Consider the following 17743-nt stretch of genomic DNA (forward strand, 5'->3'; position numbering starts at 1 on the left):
GAAGGAGGGTCTTCAACAATTCTGACAGATTTGGACTAGGTATGATATGAGGACAAGAAATCCTTGGTCCAGAGCCCTAGGTGGTGCTAGGCTGCTACTGAGTTGGTGGAGTGAAAGGAAGTATATTGGGTCCCACTGATGTTGGGGGGAAAGAGGAATCTCCTCTGCTAATCTACAGCTGTATATATACTAGTAGAGAACAATAGACTACTAATTTAGGGTACAATGGAGAACAATAAAACAATGAGAAGGCTTGTAGAACAATAGAAACAATAGGATCTATAATACAATAGAGAACAAAAGAACAATGAGGTCCATGACACAAACAATGAAGGAGAACAATAAGAACAATAGAAATTGAAAGGATTACCAAAAGGGGAGAACAATAAAGACAATAGAATGATGAAACAATAAAACAATGAGTCCCTGCGGATGATCATTTGTTCTATCATCAATTTCTGATGCCAAGAGATTTCTTGGTTACAGATCTGAAGGGATAATTTCCTCTTCCATCTTTAAGCCTATTCTTTTCTAGTAGTACAGTTGTGTGAGAAAAGCTGGTTTGGTGCGCAGCCTGAACTGGATGTGCACACCGTTATCTGTATTGGCATCTGTCACCCCAAAATTACCCTAAAAGAAATCAAGTTCAATTCCTAGAAATGGATTATGGATCCTGTAAGATTTATGTTATATACAATGTCTCCCATTCTCTCAAGACACTAATTTTGGGGCTCCTGGGTTGTGGGTGGGCTTGCTCTTTTATGATGAATCCAACTAGCTGGATCTGATCCATCGGGTTGATCGATCACTCTTCGATCAAGGGACTTCCCATGTGGCTGAATTGAGAACCACCATCTGCATCCTGCATAATTGAGATTTCCTGTTCTCTGCGCTAGCATATCTAACATTATATTTACAGTATTCCATAGTTTTATATCTACAGAGTCAGTGTCAGTAAACGGAGTCTTTTTTTGCCACCGTAAGAAGAAGCAAAGTGGCTATGCTGCCGGTGGCTCAAAATTAAGCAGCCCGCATCTCAGAAGCAGATTCCAAAGTCTAGAGTGTGGAAAACTTTATTTCATATGAGTCATTAAGTTTCGAATGCGAAGGATTGTGGCTGTGAGGTTGCCAAGTATCCAAATGGTAGATACGTCTCTCGAGAAACTAGTGCTCTAGCATACAGACACATATAGGACAGAGAGCTCTTCTTACCATCAGCACATATCCTCCCGCCCAGAAGGGTTGGGTTTGTAAGTGTCTCTAAGATCATCATTTCTGTCCAAGTCCAATAATTTGGGTCGGACCTCCTGACATCCCAAATTCTGTCTCTGTAGAGATCATCATTTCTGTCTACCTTCATTCACTCAGGTTGGACCCGATGCCCCGATGTCCCAAGTCCTGAATTCTGTCTGTGTAGACTACCGCTGTCTTCTCCACGTGCGACCTGGATGTTGCAGCAAAGTCGATCCTGACAGCTGGAGTCACTATGCATCAGACAAATCCTGGCTTATTCAGATAGAATGCAGCAATTGCAGCAAAGGTTTGGCAGGACACCATGGCCCCACCACAATGCCAAGCATATTTTCCCATCTTGCAAAACAATCAACAGGAGTTTTTTGAGATTATAAACAATCATTTCACCAACTTTCAGATTTTTCTCGTGGCCTATTAGTCAAGCAGATGTTGCTGGCAAAATTGTCAATTGAACAACTCAGATGTCTACTACTTCAAAAAATAAGCCAGGATTTGTCTGATGCATAGTGACTCCAGCTGTCAGGATCGACTTTGCTGCAACATCCAGGTCGCACGTGGAGAAGACAGCGGTAGTCTACACAGACAGAATTCAGGACTTGGGACATCGGGGCATCGGGTCCAACCTGAGTGAATGAAGGTAGACAGAAATGATGATCTCTACAGAGACAGAATTTGGGATGTCAGGAGGTCCGACCCAAATTATTGGACTTGGACAGAAATGATGATCTTAGAGACACTTACAAACCCAACCCTTCTGGGCGGGAGGATATGTGCTGATGGTAAGAAGAGCTCTCTGTCCTATATGTGTCTGTATGCTAGAGCACTAGTTTCTCGAGAGACGTATCTACCATTTGGATACTTGGCAACCTCACAGCCACAATCCTTCGCATTCGAAACTTAATGACTCATATGAAATAAAGTTTTCCACACTCTAGACTTTGGAATCTGCTTCTGAGATGTGGGCTGCTTAATTTTGAGCCACCGGCAGCATAGCCACTTTGCTTCTTCTTACGGTGGCAAAAAAAGACTCCGTTTACTGACACTGACTCTGTAGATATAAAACTATGGAATACTGTAAATATAATGTTAGATATGCTAGCGCAGAGAACAGGAAATCTCAATTATGCAGGATGCAGATGGTGGTTCTCAATTCAGCCACATGGGAAGTCCCTTGATCGAAGAGTGATCGATCAACCCGATGGATCAGATCCAGCTAGTTGGATTCATCATAAAAGAGCAAGCCCACCCACAACCCAGGAGCCCCAAAATTAGTGTCTTGAGAGAATGGGAGACATTGTATATAACATAATTGACAACATGGACATGAGGTTCAAACACTGGCACGATATAGAGATGCCACCTGTGGCATGATGTGCAATGAAATGACATAATGACAAGCCTTAAGGTGATAGATATTGAGTCATGAGCTAACCCTGTTTCCTGGCCATCAGCTTGGACCCTGCCATTGACACCTTTATCACTTGAGACACTCACCGCTTTGTTCTAAGCCTGTCTGAAACTCTGAAACTGACATTATACCTCTTTCTTTAGATGTTATGATAGCGTAAGTAACGGTAGCAAACAGCAGTTGCAGGGCTTTGTTGCGTTGTGATGCAACTATATCATGCAGGCACCTATCAAATTCTTGCATCGTATATGTATATATTATTGGCAGTGAAACAACCTTCCATTGTAACTGGTTCTCAGAAACGCTCCTTGCCAAGAAGTTGACTGCTCAAAGCTTAGATCCATCCTTTTTTCTGGGGCTGCACAGTGTGCTGGTCCATTATCCACCGGATGATTCCTATCTCTGAAGAAGTCGGAAAACTTCTGAGTCTCTTGATACGATACTCTTCAGTTGCATAGTTGCTCTTGGGCAATCCCACTCAACATAATATTGCCTTAACTGATAACGTTCTCTGCTTTTAGTATCATCTTCAACAGCCTGAGGTCTAGTTACCATCAATATTGAATTGGATTCTTCCTTTCAACCAGGATGTCCATGCCTGCGTTGATCTGCATCAAGCACCGCTCCTTAGAAATTTGTATAAGATCTTTTCAGACCAATAAAGTTGTCCAAGTTTATTCGCTCTGAGAAATCTGATCAGAGTCATTGGACACTTTGTCACTTTCTGCCAATTTGTGCTTCTCATTCGAGTCATCTGCTTTCTTCCCACACCTCTATGTGATCCCGTAATAACTGTCATCATGCTCCACATGCCTTCTATCATGATACCTGCTAAGCAAGTTGGATGCTTACCGTTCTACCCAGTCTATGCACTACATGTAGAAGTATTCCCCAGTAGGCAGGTAGCTAAAGACCCTATTACAGCAATTGACTATTAATGTTCAGTGTTCACTATGTCACCACATGTCATTGCGAATCCACAGCTTCTTTGAATTCATACCCTGTCATCCTGCGATCAATTAGTTTGATTTCCCCAGTCAACCGAAGCGGCTATGGACTTGGTTGAGAGCAGTTGCTGAGTCCGGATGCCCAATGTTAGTCATGTCCATCATGCAAATACCCCAGATGGCTCACGTTTTTGTTAAGAACACATCAACACAGGCATGAGGCAACTGTATCCTCCATTAAGGAGTGTCTGCCGAACATGTTTCCCTTATAACCAAAGATTCTGGTGCATTTATGCGCATCTAATCATCTTGGATTCGCATTTCATTCTTACAACAGTCATTGTCTGATGATGTCTCGCTGGGGCCGCTTTTTGCCTCATAAAACATTGTAGGCTATATCAGTCTTGTTTCTCCAGACCTTTTGCCTAATGAATATGCCAGGTGCCTTATAGGCACATTGACCACTGTGCACTGTTTTCTCAAAAAAAACAATGCCCAAGTCTCGACACAGGTCCTTTGGAGAAGGGGCCAATTCTCTGCAATAACCATGGCTATACTTATGCCCAATAAGGGTCAAATTACTTTCATGTTAGAGCCAAACATATGGTATCTTTTTCAACTACTTTTATTCCTTTAGACTCACGTATTGCAGAACATACCAGTGCCCCCTATATGGGACCATGTTGGGCGTCCTTGCACTTGATTCACTGTCTCTAACCGCGAGTCAGAATGAAGGGAAGGATACCCTTTCATTCAAGATAGAGGCAAGATTTGGATGTGGACGTTCCACCGGCCACTGGGTTTGGGATGTGGATCTGTAGGTACATAGGATAATCATGAATATCACACAACTGTAGCTTATTGCCTGAAGATTGAGCATCAGCATAGTATCTGCTTTGACCACAGAACAAATCTCAGGACAACCGAGACCCCCTGAGCAATGTGGTATGGATGGACAGTGAGCCAAGGAAGCCGATCTCACTTTGCTGAGTGTTCAGGAAAGGAAGGTGCGAATCCTCTGAATCTTGTGTATGCCAGACTTACAGGATTCAGTCTTCCTGAGCTTTTTGGTATGACTGTACTGTTTGATACTGACTTGCTTTGACAGGAAGGAAGAACATTGATTTTACTAGCTGTTGATGCTCCTGAACTGAAGCATAATTAAATCTGTACTACAGCCAGGGAATCAAGGTACCAGAAGAAATAGAGTAAGATGAACAAGGTAATCAGAACTCAGTCAGCACAGTATGGGTGAAACGACTGAGGATGCGGATGTAACTACAAGGTAGATATACTGTTGGAATGAAGTATAGGAGTACGGATAAAAGAAAGAGTCCATAACGAGCGGTGTACAATATAGGTAATCAAGGTGGGTAAGAGTCGGGTATCACGTGTCTTGTTCAACAAGAAACACTATACAAGAAGTGCGCAGTTGCTTCGAGAAGATCCTTCGAGTTAATTAGTCAATGGAAGAGGATCTCCAGCAACTTCACTCTTGTCGACCCTGGTAAAGATGAGCAGGGTCCAGGAATGCAGCATGACCCAGGCAAGTCGCATCTTGAGGGCATAATGATACAAACAGGATATGAATTACATCTTCAATATTGTCGTAACACATTCTGCACAGCTGCTATTGACAGGCCAGTTCTATCCACTTTCCTCGTTTGATGATGATTTCATGTGTCACTGTAAAGTCATGAGAGAGAGGGCTATTCGATGAACGGGATACGCATGTCAAAGAGCCATCCTGCATTATCCAGACTTTTTAATCTATTCGTTGTTTTAATCAAAGGCCAAGTTAAAGTAATCATGTTACCCATAATCCAGTAAATACTATTTGAATGGTGATTCCAGACAAACTGGGGTTGCTGTCACCAAAATAGGTGATATCATATTTATTGTCTTCAGCATCATGAATTGTCCTCCAAAGATCTGCTAAAGATTCCAATTACCGGTATCCACTAGACTCGTAACTGTCCATCTTGCTCCTTGACATTGCAAGCGAGAAAGTGAGATGAGAATCATAAAATCAGGTCCGAATTGGCAGATAATGTGGGTGGCTGTGAAAAAGTCAGGTGAATATCATGTGTACTATCGGACCGACATGAACCAGTTGCTCCAGTTTTTTTTGACTCCATATTTTGAGAATTGCAACCCACAATCTATGTATTGAGATGCAGCGGTGTTTGCTCGTGGCCAGCCCCAGTAGCTACAGTAGGTGTATGGAGGGATTTTTAGTCCTTCAATGGTACAATTTTCTCATATCTTTATGTGTTGAGTTATTGGTGCCTAGGAGGGTTGCCTCCACCATAGCTTAGGCTACGGGGCACATGTTTATATGCTTGGAGCGAGTTCCTTCTGATGCTTGTCCAGCATCTCTACTGCATCGCATACACTGTGTCTACCTGCCTGATGCTTTTTTGACACACTACATGACTTTACCGGCACCTCAACCGGACCTAGCCTTTGCTGCTACCTCAACACTCCTGCTAGAGCTTTTTTTTTCTCTTTTTTTGACTCAACTGTGCTCATTCACCCTCTGAATGCAAGTGCGACTCTACCAGAACCTTTGCTGGCCACCAGCTCTGGGATCTATGGTCCCTGGAGCGACTGCTATGCATATGATATCGTCAATGGGGTGTCGTACCGCTTCTACCACTACTCATTCATCTCAACCACTGATTGTGCTACCCCAGGTTCAATCTTGGCAGGTATCACCTACATCTCAACATTGTGCATCCAATGAGGAGATACTGGAGGAATTAGCTTGACATCGCCGATATCATGAGGAGGAAGCTCCTGGTAAGTTACCTTGTATCTCTTCTCCACCTGTTCACTCTCCAAGCGAACAGGATCTTTATTCTTCACCATCGCCAACTATGGCTCAGCCTGCCACAACCTAAGCCATGCTGGCTCATGGGTCTACACCTCACCACCCCATGTAGCAAACTTGTCGTCATCGTGTTTGCCTCCAGGGCCTTCATATGCCCTCTCTCTTGTACCTGAGGCTCATACCTCCCCGTCACTGCCCGATCTCATATTGCAGCTACCCTGAAGCACCTTGGCTCATGTGCATCTGCTCCTTTGCTTCATGAAGGGACTTACTGGCTGTCACCTTCACTTTCCTTGTCTGCGCCAGCTCGCATATCATCTGCATTGCATGCCATCCATTCTTCAACTGCCTGGGAATCTCATGGTTTCCTGGCAACGATCCCTCCAGCTCACAATGTGCCACATGTCTTGCCACAGCCTCTCGCCTCACCTCCTCATGTCAAGCCCACTTTACTTGATCATGGGGAGCTTGTTTTGGCTTCATGACATTTTCCTCATGTCCCTCAGAATATACCATCCCACACCTTATACGTACCATTGCCTATGATGCCTTGTAGTACATTTATAATCATAGATATTGCACAGGATAACTCTAGTATTAGTTTGAATAGAAGGATTTCTTTCCATCCTATTCAAGTTCAGTGTGATAAAAATACAAAACCTGAGGATACTTCTCATGGTGTAGTAAGTAATTTTTATAATGATTTGAAGGCTGCTATTGCAACCTTAAGTCTTCCTTTACAACCTGGAGAATCTGATGTCGCATTCTCTTGATGTCAAGATGCTTGTGCATGCCTAGCTTCAGAAGACTCATCTGTTTAAAATACAGTACCTTCCTAGTTACAAAATGCTAGGAGGAGTAGTGGGAGTAAACGATTATGAGACGATTATGAAAACGATTATGAGGTCCATAATCATGGGAATAATCCTAATTGACCATAATCATATAAGTGACTCTGGAGGTGCTTATATGATTATAGCACCGATTATGAACGGCGATTATGGATCCTCCCCTTTACATAATTCTTGGGTCAATGTAATTGTTACCCATAATCGGTACACGGTCAGAGTCAGAGCAATTATGATGACAATTACAACTCATAATCAGACTCATAATCGACCTCATAATCGTCGATAATCGATCACTCTGACTCCCACTAATCTACATGATTCTTTAATTCTGACAGGGGGAGAGCTCTGAAAATCAATCCAACACACAGCCTTCCAACTGAGAAGCCTGCTTTTTATTAAGCATGACCCATCCATCTCAAGGTCAGGTAAATGCAGCTGACTCAAGTTTCCTGAGTCATGTTGCCACAAATTCAGGGTCTAGTTCCCACCACCCACATTCAGCTTCGTGGTCATTCTCCAATAGCATGCCTCACCGTTCGCTTTCCACTGTTCCATTTCAGGACTTGCAACATCAGTCTGAAAATCTGATATTTAATGACAAGGAAATATTTGAATATCATCCTGTTTCCCAGTGAGGCTGATGTCATGCTCGCCATTTTCCAGCGTTTCCAGTGTCTCATAGCTTGGAGCCTTCTTACGCCTCAACGTGGACTCAATTTTCCTGTCCAACAGACACCTCTGCAAAGTATTCCATGACCCCACAAGTTCTGAGGGGACTTGGATATTATTGAATTTGACAATTGGCTCTTCTCAGTCATTCGCTTGATAAAGATTGCGAATATCTGTGGCCCTGTCTACCTCACAGATGACTCAGGCATTTCTCAAGTCTCAGATACTGATGTTCAATGTACTAACACACTCACAACATTTTTAGCTGGTGATGCGTGAACTTGGTACAAGAATTTTGTAGAAGATTCTAACGGAAATGTTTACGACAGGTTCCTGACCTTTATGCAAGTCATAAATGGTCTCTTCTGATAATTCATGAATGAATCTTCACTTTATGACATCATGCAACACTTCAAGAGTTTTAACTATGTGTCAAATGGCAGTGTACACCAATTATTTGCTGATCTTACTTGATCATTAACTGGGCCCCAGGTAAGCCAGAGATGACCAATCAACTGGCACGTGATGAAGTCACGTCTGTGTTTTTTTTTTTCCTTTCATTTACCTTCTTTGACACATTCCTTGGCCACTGAACGTAACATGTCCCTTGCAACATTGTCTACAGCCTCAATAAGAGGTTAATACACCAACAGCTCAATAGTGGAGCTCTCAGTACCTGTAATAACACTTGAGGATGTAAGGGACTTTGTACTCTTGCTGATCAGTGAAAGGAAGTCACGTAATCCTCCTTCTGTTGTGGTATACATCGAGATATAATGGGCTTGAGTGCATCAGAGTTTCCATTATTTGTCCATAAGAATTTTGTATGCATAATGGGGTATATTGAGAATGAATGAAAGATGGATGCACTGTCATAAGCAATTCGAGGATTGGTCATAACCCCTCTTATGTGGTTCCATGAGCGTGACAACTACAAGACTAACTTTGATGCTTATCATGATTTTCTTCTGCCCCGTTGGTGTCCTGGCATGAAATTTGACCTTGGGAAAGACAGGTTCATTGAGAGAAAAGGATGTCCATAAGTTATCCTACATGAACGAAGGAGTGGATGTGTTCACAGATGTGACGCTGGCTGCAGCCATGCAGCAGGAGTCTCCCTTACTGGACGGACCACTGACAAATGGAGTGGTGGTAGCAGCCAGAGTTGGTGTTGGGTGTGAGCTTCATTGGAATCAGTCATGAAGAATATGAAGAGGAATAGGGAGCATACCATTTGATCAGTGAAAAGCATGACCAAAAACCCATTCATACATCCATTAGCACCTCCAACAGAGCTCTGAACACCATCTTTAATGACAGCAATCTCTGCGGCCAGTCTAACAATGACAGGAGGCTCATGTGCAGCCAGAGTATTAGTGACATAGATTTGCAAGCAGTTAATCTTGCAAAATGCAGGGAGGATGTTGGCAGCCATATTAGCAGCACAGTGGAGATTTTGATCGAGGCGCTTTGGTGGTCTCATGAACATCGGGGGGGATGAGCATGCCATAAACTTTAGCACAAGTCGCAATCTCGTTGACGGGAGGAGGTACATCCTTGTTCTTTCCTTTTGAATTAGTTGCAGTACGACACGAGGACATTCAGAGAGGGCAGTCTGTTAGTATCCGTAATTCTGCCAAGATTCTGCTAGAGTTGAGATGCTGCCGACATGCTGGACCCATGTTCCTGTGTTCTATCGTGAGCACATGACAATTCCTTTCAACCCAATACGACGTGTACTGTGACCATTCTTGACTGTTTACCCTGGCATGTTAATGAAAGGTATACTATTTCACAAAATCTGTAAATTTTTTTGCAATTAATTACTCACCAGACATGTTCGACCCCTATGCCACTGAAGGAGGGGATGTATTTGACTCCACAGAAAGAGAGAAAACCACCCGAAAAACCAGCCAACTTAGTATGTCCCTCCGTTACTTGCTCATACAAACCACAACCCACTTTCATAAGATAGTTGGAAGACTATATATGAGGCAACTTCCTGGAAACTATTCAACTGGGAACCGAAAGTGCAGTGGGTTGCACAGGTGCACACTGATGATGGAACCATCAAACCATTGTCCAAACAAGAGGCTGGGGAAAAGGCATACCAGCAAAAGTACACTGCTCTGGGAAATGTGTGGGTTAGTGCACAGGTTGATCTCAACACAGCTGAGGTAAATTAGACACTTTTGGCCTCAGCATCCAAAAACTACTGACTTGCATGTGATAGATTCCATCAGAGAGATGAGACTGGTCTCCATGCAGAGGGTGCCACGATGCGTATGCACCATTTTGCTGTGTCCGAATGCTAGAATTGACCATGACATAGGAATATACCAGTGCTAGTCTCACCACATTCTTGTCCAATCCAGAGGTGAAACGACTTCTGGACATGCTAGCTCCCACATTAACATGCCTTCACGAGAAGGACATTCATTGAGAAGGTGGGTGTAGGGGGGAAGTGATTCACAGAAGGACATCGGAAAGTCTCAATTTTATGTATATAGTTCTATGAGTGCAAATCACGCAAGGCTCCTGTCAGGATTCAAAGGACCCTCAACTGTGTGTTCAATTCGATGAGTACTTCTCTTCTCTTTTCATTATAACATGATTCTATGCCTTCAAAAATCTTCTGGATAGACTCAAAAGGACTTGATCATTCAACTTGTCATATTGAAGTGAATATCAGACTATTTTTCGGGGTTTTCTATGTATATTAGGATTACAGAAAGTCAATAAATGAAATATTAATCCTTGTCAGGCAAAGAGATGACCGAAATTGTGTCGATATGAAGAAGTAAGTGAACAGGTCAAAATCTCATATGGTGCCATTATGTAACAAAATTGAACTGCTACCAAAGGGGTACATAAACAACAGACTACATACAGACCATCCCTCCCTCTGATCAATAGGTCTCTGTCTATGAGAGACTAGGTTGTCGCACCTTGCCATAGATGGATGAGTGGCTATCTGGTATGGCCGGATTCACATCAGTTTCACAGTTGCTCATTTGACTCGTTAGCTCCACCGTCCATGAATTCAACTTGACATCAGTAATAGCTTCTAGTTACTGGTTGTGCTTACAACCTAACATAGCAGTAACTTCACCTTCTGCTGCCATGTCAAGACAAACGATGGCCTGGAGACAAAGCTATTGCACATTCTGTGAACAATATATTGTTCCATCCGGTCCATGGGATGCTTGCTGCCTGCGGTAATTTGCTACTTGTTATCATTTTGAATGCCCTGTATTAAAGTCCTCAGGATCTGATAGAACTATTCAGTTCTGGGATAAGGATTGCTGAAAGGCTTTGAGGAATTGCATTGGGTCCTTTGAATTCGTACCCACATACCTTAACCCAGTTTCTTGTTTAGCACTCCAGATCTGTGAAGGTCCAATCTCATGTTGCAATTTTAACCTTGACGGCACGATATTGGTGAACGCTGTCAATCGTCAGCTGTCAGATGGTGCTCCGGCAAAGTATGAGGTCAAACTACATAAGTGTAAGGACGTGGAGGTTCTTCCACAGTTGATGTGAGCAAGGTGCAAGGAGGGGTATACCAGCTACTGGACTTGAAAGTGTCGTACATAGCCTATAAGGAGCACCATCTTCAAGGAAAGGGGCAATCCTAAATCGGGGGTTTTGCAATCATGGCATATCTAGCCATCTGCCTTTCCTAGAGCAAGCTAGAGCGATAAGAGTAGAGCAGTTACACTACCTACATTGTGAACTCCAGCTATTTTTTCTTTAATGGATAACCTTATTCTAATCAACACGATGCGAGAATTGGTCTCTCACCAGATGAGGTACCTGCATTTTTCATTTGTGGCACTGTACTTTGACCAAGGAGCTTGATAGTGAGAAGGCTTTACTTCATTACATGACATTGCACATTACAAATATAAATATGTATGACAAAATCCCACAAACCTAGGTTTCCATTACTTCATCATCAGTCCCTTGGCTGCTAGCACTGCTGCCTTCCATAGTTTCTGGACTGGGCTTTGTGGACACCGAACTCATTGAAGATATATGATCATTTGCCAGGTGACCAATGTATGCAGGAGATAGATTGGGGTCATTCAATTTGAGCAAACCCACTTCAACCAAGTGCTGAAGAAGAGGATACTTGCATACCATCTCCTTCAATACAGGAATGGAATCTCCTGGAGTTCCATCCTGTCAGATCGAGAGCAGGCTACTCATCAAGTTGTTAATGAGCACCTTCATGTTGCTGACTTCGAAAGCAACAATTTGAGACAGGCCAGATACTAAGGACTGACAGTGTTCAATCTGCGCTACCTGATGAGTGATGGCTGAGAGATGTGTGAATTTGTGTCAAGATCAGAAAAGGCGATAATTACTCACCTTCATTACTGCTATGGGATGCTTGAAAGACAGTATTGACCAACTGCCTTTGGTCGCCAGGGGAGCAGGCAAGCGATTTGCAGCCTCTATGACCATCGTGGCAGCACATGCAAGTGCCTGAAGTAAATTCATCATGGTCACAGGACACCCCATGACCAGCCGTGAAGCAAGAATAACACATGGCCCGCTGCTGAAAGAGATGTAAGCTGACACGTCATAAAATTCCACTAGGTGAAGTTACATACAGGAGGTCCTAAATCCAATGCATGGAAAAGCAAGACCGGGTCGAAAGAGAAAGTGCTGGCAGATGACGCATCATTTGTCTCCGAAGGTGGGAGTGGGATTTGATGCAGATTTGATGCCTCAAGACGAGCAACTTTCAAGACATTTTCAGGTTCAGTAAATGACTGAAATGAAGTGTAAGAGATGGAAAGCTGCCTAGAAGCAAGAGATGACTTACAGAAGGTCTCTTCAAAGGGTTTGCTATCGATGACCTGATTTAACACATGCTCTCCAGCATTTGGACCTTAAATTGTCTGTATCTCTTTGGCTTCTGTGAGGCTTTAGCCTTGGGATCAGTTTTGGTTTGTCCAGCTACAGCAAGCAGCTTCAATTTCTTCTCCTTGAGACCTTTTTTGGCCTTCAATTCTGTGGCAGCTCTAGTCTGTTTGGCTTTTTCATGAAGCTTTATGGCTTGCTCGTGACTCTTAAGCGCATCTCTGTATGCTTTATCACTCTCGATCCACTCCATCTTGTATTTGAGGTACTGTGCCTCGTGATTTTTGTAGCGATGTGTCACAGAGAACTGTTCAGTTTCGTCAATGGCCTGAACAAAGAGTAGTGCATAAGTTAGGCAACAAAATGCAAGAAAAGGAAACTAGCCTTGTCTGGAGGTAACAAATCATACTCCTCGGCTGTAGGGGCCAAAATGCTCCACTCCTTCATCTTATGGTGACAGGGAGGGGTTTGACAAGGGAATGAATAACAAGTTTGGCACAATAGTATGCCCATGCGATCGCTTTTCTGATTGTTCTTCTTCAACTCTTCTACATAGGCCACCTGCAAAGCAATACTCAATTAGTATGAACGCGTAAGAAGATGTGTGGCCATCTCACCAGCAGTGGATGAACTTGCTCTACAACAGACAAAATCTCTGAAGTAGTGGAACAACCACTGTCAGCGAGTAGAAGAGGGCAGATGATCTCTGAGATTTCATGCGGGTACTTGAAAGGGTTGCCGAATTGTTCTTCACTTTCCAATGGCGTGGGCAGACAAGGTTCGGGAGGGATTGGTGGCAGGTCAACCATGTTTGTTGAACTCGTGGATGCTTGTTCCATTTCCCATAGGACACAAAAGTTACAGCAGCAAAACAGGGTGGGAAGTTAAATGCTGAGGGGTGGAGAGCCACAGTTGAGTACAAGCAGGGGGGAGTGAACAAGGAAGGGTGAAAACTACAGCATATATTTGCCAAAAAAACTGACCAGACATGTTCTCCTCCTGGAAAGGAAAAGAACCCAGAAGACTTTCCCAGGGGATCTGGGAACGAGTCGCTGCAATGATGTAATTCGAACTTCAAAGCCTTGACGTCTGGTGTCTCTAGCTGTGACATCAGAGGCAGGTGCAGGGTGCTTGATTGGCCATCTCCACTGATACAGCTCAGGTAAATAGAATTAAACTACTCCTACCAACCTCGATGGCTCATTGTGAGAGGATCCATAGGATGGTGTTGGGCATGGTCCGGTCCCTCTGCGACCACATGTGTTCTAGGCCCCAGCTGAAAAAGGTTCCCATGATTCCATCTTGGAAATCAGATTTTTGGCAGGAAGAAAGTTTGTTACCTTATGGAACCGGTATAAGGAAAAATTTTCAGTGCCTTCCTCTGTGTAGAAAATCAGGCATGATCGGAGTGAGGGCAGGTTTTGGAAGCTTCACCGTAGTGTCTTGCTATCCATTCAGTTTTGCACTATAGCATCCAATTGCCTAGGTTCGGTACCATAGCAGTTATTAGTGGTACATCTTATTTTTATCTAACTGTAGTACGGACGTCATTATGTTTCTGTTCAGGAGCACCAATGATTAATCAAACCTCCTTCCTTCCTTCCTAGCGAACCCCACAACACAGTTCCACTAGTACCAGTACAGAGGATATGTTTGAGTTGACGATCTACTTAGAAGTGGCCTAAGGGAGGTTCAATTGACATGCAGGACACATATCATGATGCAAAGACAAAGTCCATGTCATCATTATCATCATCATTTTGCTCATTGAATGATCACCAATCGGAAGCTGTTCAGGATTTCTCCTATCCAACCATCATCAATTTCTGGATTTCCTTCATTGATCTTTCACCTGCACATGTTCTCACGATATGTACATGAAGCTTAGTTGGTATCTTACTGGAAGAGTGCATATTGGTAGTGCAATGGTTTAGAGTCTTTTTAATCTCGCTGGAAAGTTCTGAGAATGTTTTGTTTGCCATCCCTCCTCTTAATCACATTATGCCTCCATGCATTCATGCTTATGGCATTAATACACACCATACAATGACTGCCATCCATTGAGGCACCTCTACTACTACTACTACTACTTTGCTCGTGTATTTTCTGAACCGTCAGGAGGATGTCTTTTACTATGTTATCCGCTTTCTGACCTTAAACACAGGTCATGTTCAATCATAGGCAATCAAAAACCAGTTTTGAGGAAGGAAGGAAGTCTGATTAGTCATCAGTGCTCCTTAAAAGAAACATAAGGAAGGCAAATGAGTACAGAATACTACAAAACTAGCCACTTAAATATCTTTCTGTATCTTCTAGTACTTTCTTTCTCTTATAGTAAACTTTTACTCAGCAAGACTCGGACTAACGTGCCAGCTTGCACAGCCACAGGGACATCAATATTCTACACTCCCTCATGGCATCAGCAATGGCAAGGTGAAATATCAGAACAAAGGCACTGATTTCCATAAGGAAAACATGTTGTGCATGAAGCTAGCTGTATGAGATGCCTGCGTTGGACAATGCCAAGGCAGAGACAAAGTATGCACCTATGAATATAGGGGCAAACAAGGGAAAGGTAGTGTGACATGTGGAAGCTTTGTGACAGCTCTACATGGTAGCAGTAGCCTTGCCAGGAAATTGGCACTATAGCAAGAAGCTATGGAGCACCAGCATGCATTGACACTTGGAGCAGACAGCAAAGAAATGTTGCAGCCCCTATTTATACTAGGACATCGCCTGCATAGCTCACGCAATATGCGCACTGCCCATCAGATTAAGGTCCTCCTGAAGTATGTGCAGCATCGCCAGACACACTCGAAGGCCATTCGCATGAGAGGAATCAGAAACCGCACCCACAAGAATTGATGATGGTGCAAGGAATTGCATCAATGAGTGGCTATAAATACAACAAAACAAAACATAACAATCACTAGTAATCTTGAGAAGGTAATCGTAACTGCTTCTTCAAATTTAAGTTCAATGCCTTAGATTCCTTGGTCTCGTCAGCAATGGTCATCTTTGAATTGTGCAAGATCAGCTTTTTGTCAGTCACATCATCTGGGAGGTAGGGAGCTCTGGGAACAACAACAGCAACAGTCCAATCAAGATCTGAGTTATCGTTGTGAGAGCGCTTTTCGAATTTGATGCTCCTGACCCACTTCCCACAATGCTCTCCCAAAATTACCAAAAACATGTCATAGTGCCGGGTTTTAGGGTGGATTGCCAGCACTCTCAAGGGATCCAGGGCTTCTTCTAGTGGTGTATCATTCCTGACACAAACTATCTTCCCTTGGTAGTTGTGTTTCACCAAGACCATGATTTTGCGACCATTGTACTGCACATGGAAGTTGGCACCAGGAAGGCGAGGACCAAGGCACCAGTGCGACGGTGGGTCTGGAGATGAGGGATTCCACGCTGGAGAGAGGCATTGTTCCAAGGGATCTGGTAGAGGAGTAGTGTTGCCTGGCTCTTCTTCACGTTGTGGAAGAATGTGTCTGCCCTTCATTTCCAGCACATTGGTTTCCGGTATCAAATTATGAAACAAGTGATGGTCATTTTGCAATGGTTGTGCTTCATTGAGGGGTAGCCATGATTCCTCCTCAATGATATCAAGGTATGAGAACCATAGAGAAAGGAAGGGGGCATTCGGATCGTAGTGCATGAGCTGTACAAGCACTTGCAAGACTGGCACATCAGTATTAGGATCCATTATGCGGTTTACATCAACCACATATCCCATCTTTGTATGCCATATATGGCCTGCCTTTGTTACCTGGACCATAGTCCCCTTCCATGGCATGGAGTGTGTTGATTCCACATCCAGAGAGGTTGTAGCTGAGAGGGCACACAAGTTGTGTGGAACAGGGATCGCAATGACAGCATTGGGGTGAACACCACATACCTGAAAACGCCATGAGATGGAGACGAAGTTCTATATATGCGACATACCTCGACTTGGTGATTTGTACACCCACGAGTGGAAATTAAATGTAACATATCATCTTCAACAGCACTAATCCATCTGGACCATCTATCCACCAATGCTCCCTCTGAGATCTCGACATACTGCCCTATGTTAAATTCCTTTTGACAGTCGGCCTATCTAATGGGGAGAAGTCCTTCAACAAATTCTACCTCTAAGTTTTGTTTGCCAATGCTACGGATGATCCCTGATTGGCCTCTGCTGGTGTCTGTGATGGTTTCTCCTACTTGAAAACACCATTCTAAGATCCTAGGTAAGCTGCGTATGTTTTGACGAGCTTGGGAATGTTGTGATTGGGAAAAAAGAGTTGCGAGAGTGTCTGGGATCTTGGAAGCACTCTGGAACTGGGAGAAGTTAAGCCATCTGGTGAGAAGATTGTGTTCATATGTCAACCCCCAGTAGCAATAGCATGACTGCCTCTTCTGAACAGCATTGACTGCTGTAGGGTCGAACAGCTAGTGTGTCGACTGATCTTCCCTAGCCCTATGATAGAGTCTAGGCACCAAAATTATCTTGCATCCCCAAGGGTATAACTTGCTCACTATCCCAATATCACCTTTGGATTGACCATGACACACTTTAATCCAGCTACCAGGGACGAAGTGTTACGGTTATTCTTTTCTTTTCCTTTTTCTTTTTCTTTTCTTATGCATTCACGCTTACTCTATGGTGCAATTCACATCGGACGTTCTCACAGTACTATTTTTAGTTACTGAACGTGTATTTAAGTAGAAGCCTTAGCTGGTCTAAACCCCAGCTTCGGCTAAGGTTTATTCTACCTAACATCGAACTCCGTTCTTCACGACTATCTAAGTTCGCTCCTGACTCCGTCTTTCGCCTTTGACCTCCTTGTGTATCGTCCACCGAAGTGCGAGTGGTGATCCTTGGTTGATCTAAGTCGATAAGAGTTAGTGGCTAACATTTAGC

The sequence above is a fragment of the Desarmillaria tabescens genome (assembly GCF_030435595.1).
Source record: "Desarmillaria tabescens strain CCBAS 213 chromosome Unknown EV420scaffold_157, whole genome shotgun sequence".
Lineage (NCBI taxonomy): Eukaryota > Fungi > Basidiomycota > Agaricomycetes > Agaricales > Physalacriaceae > Desarmillaria > Desarmillaria tabescens.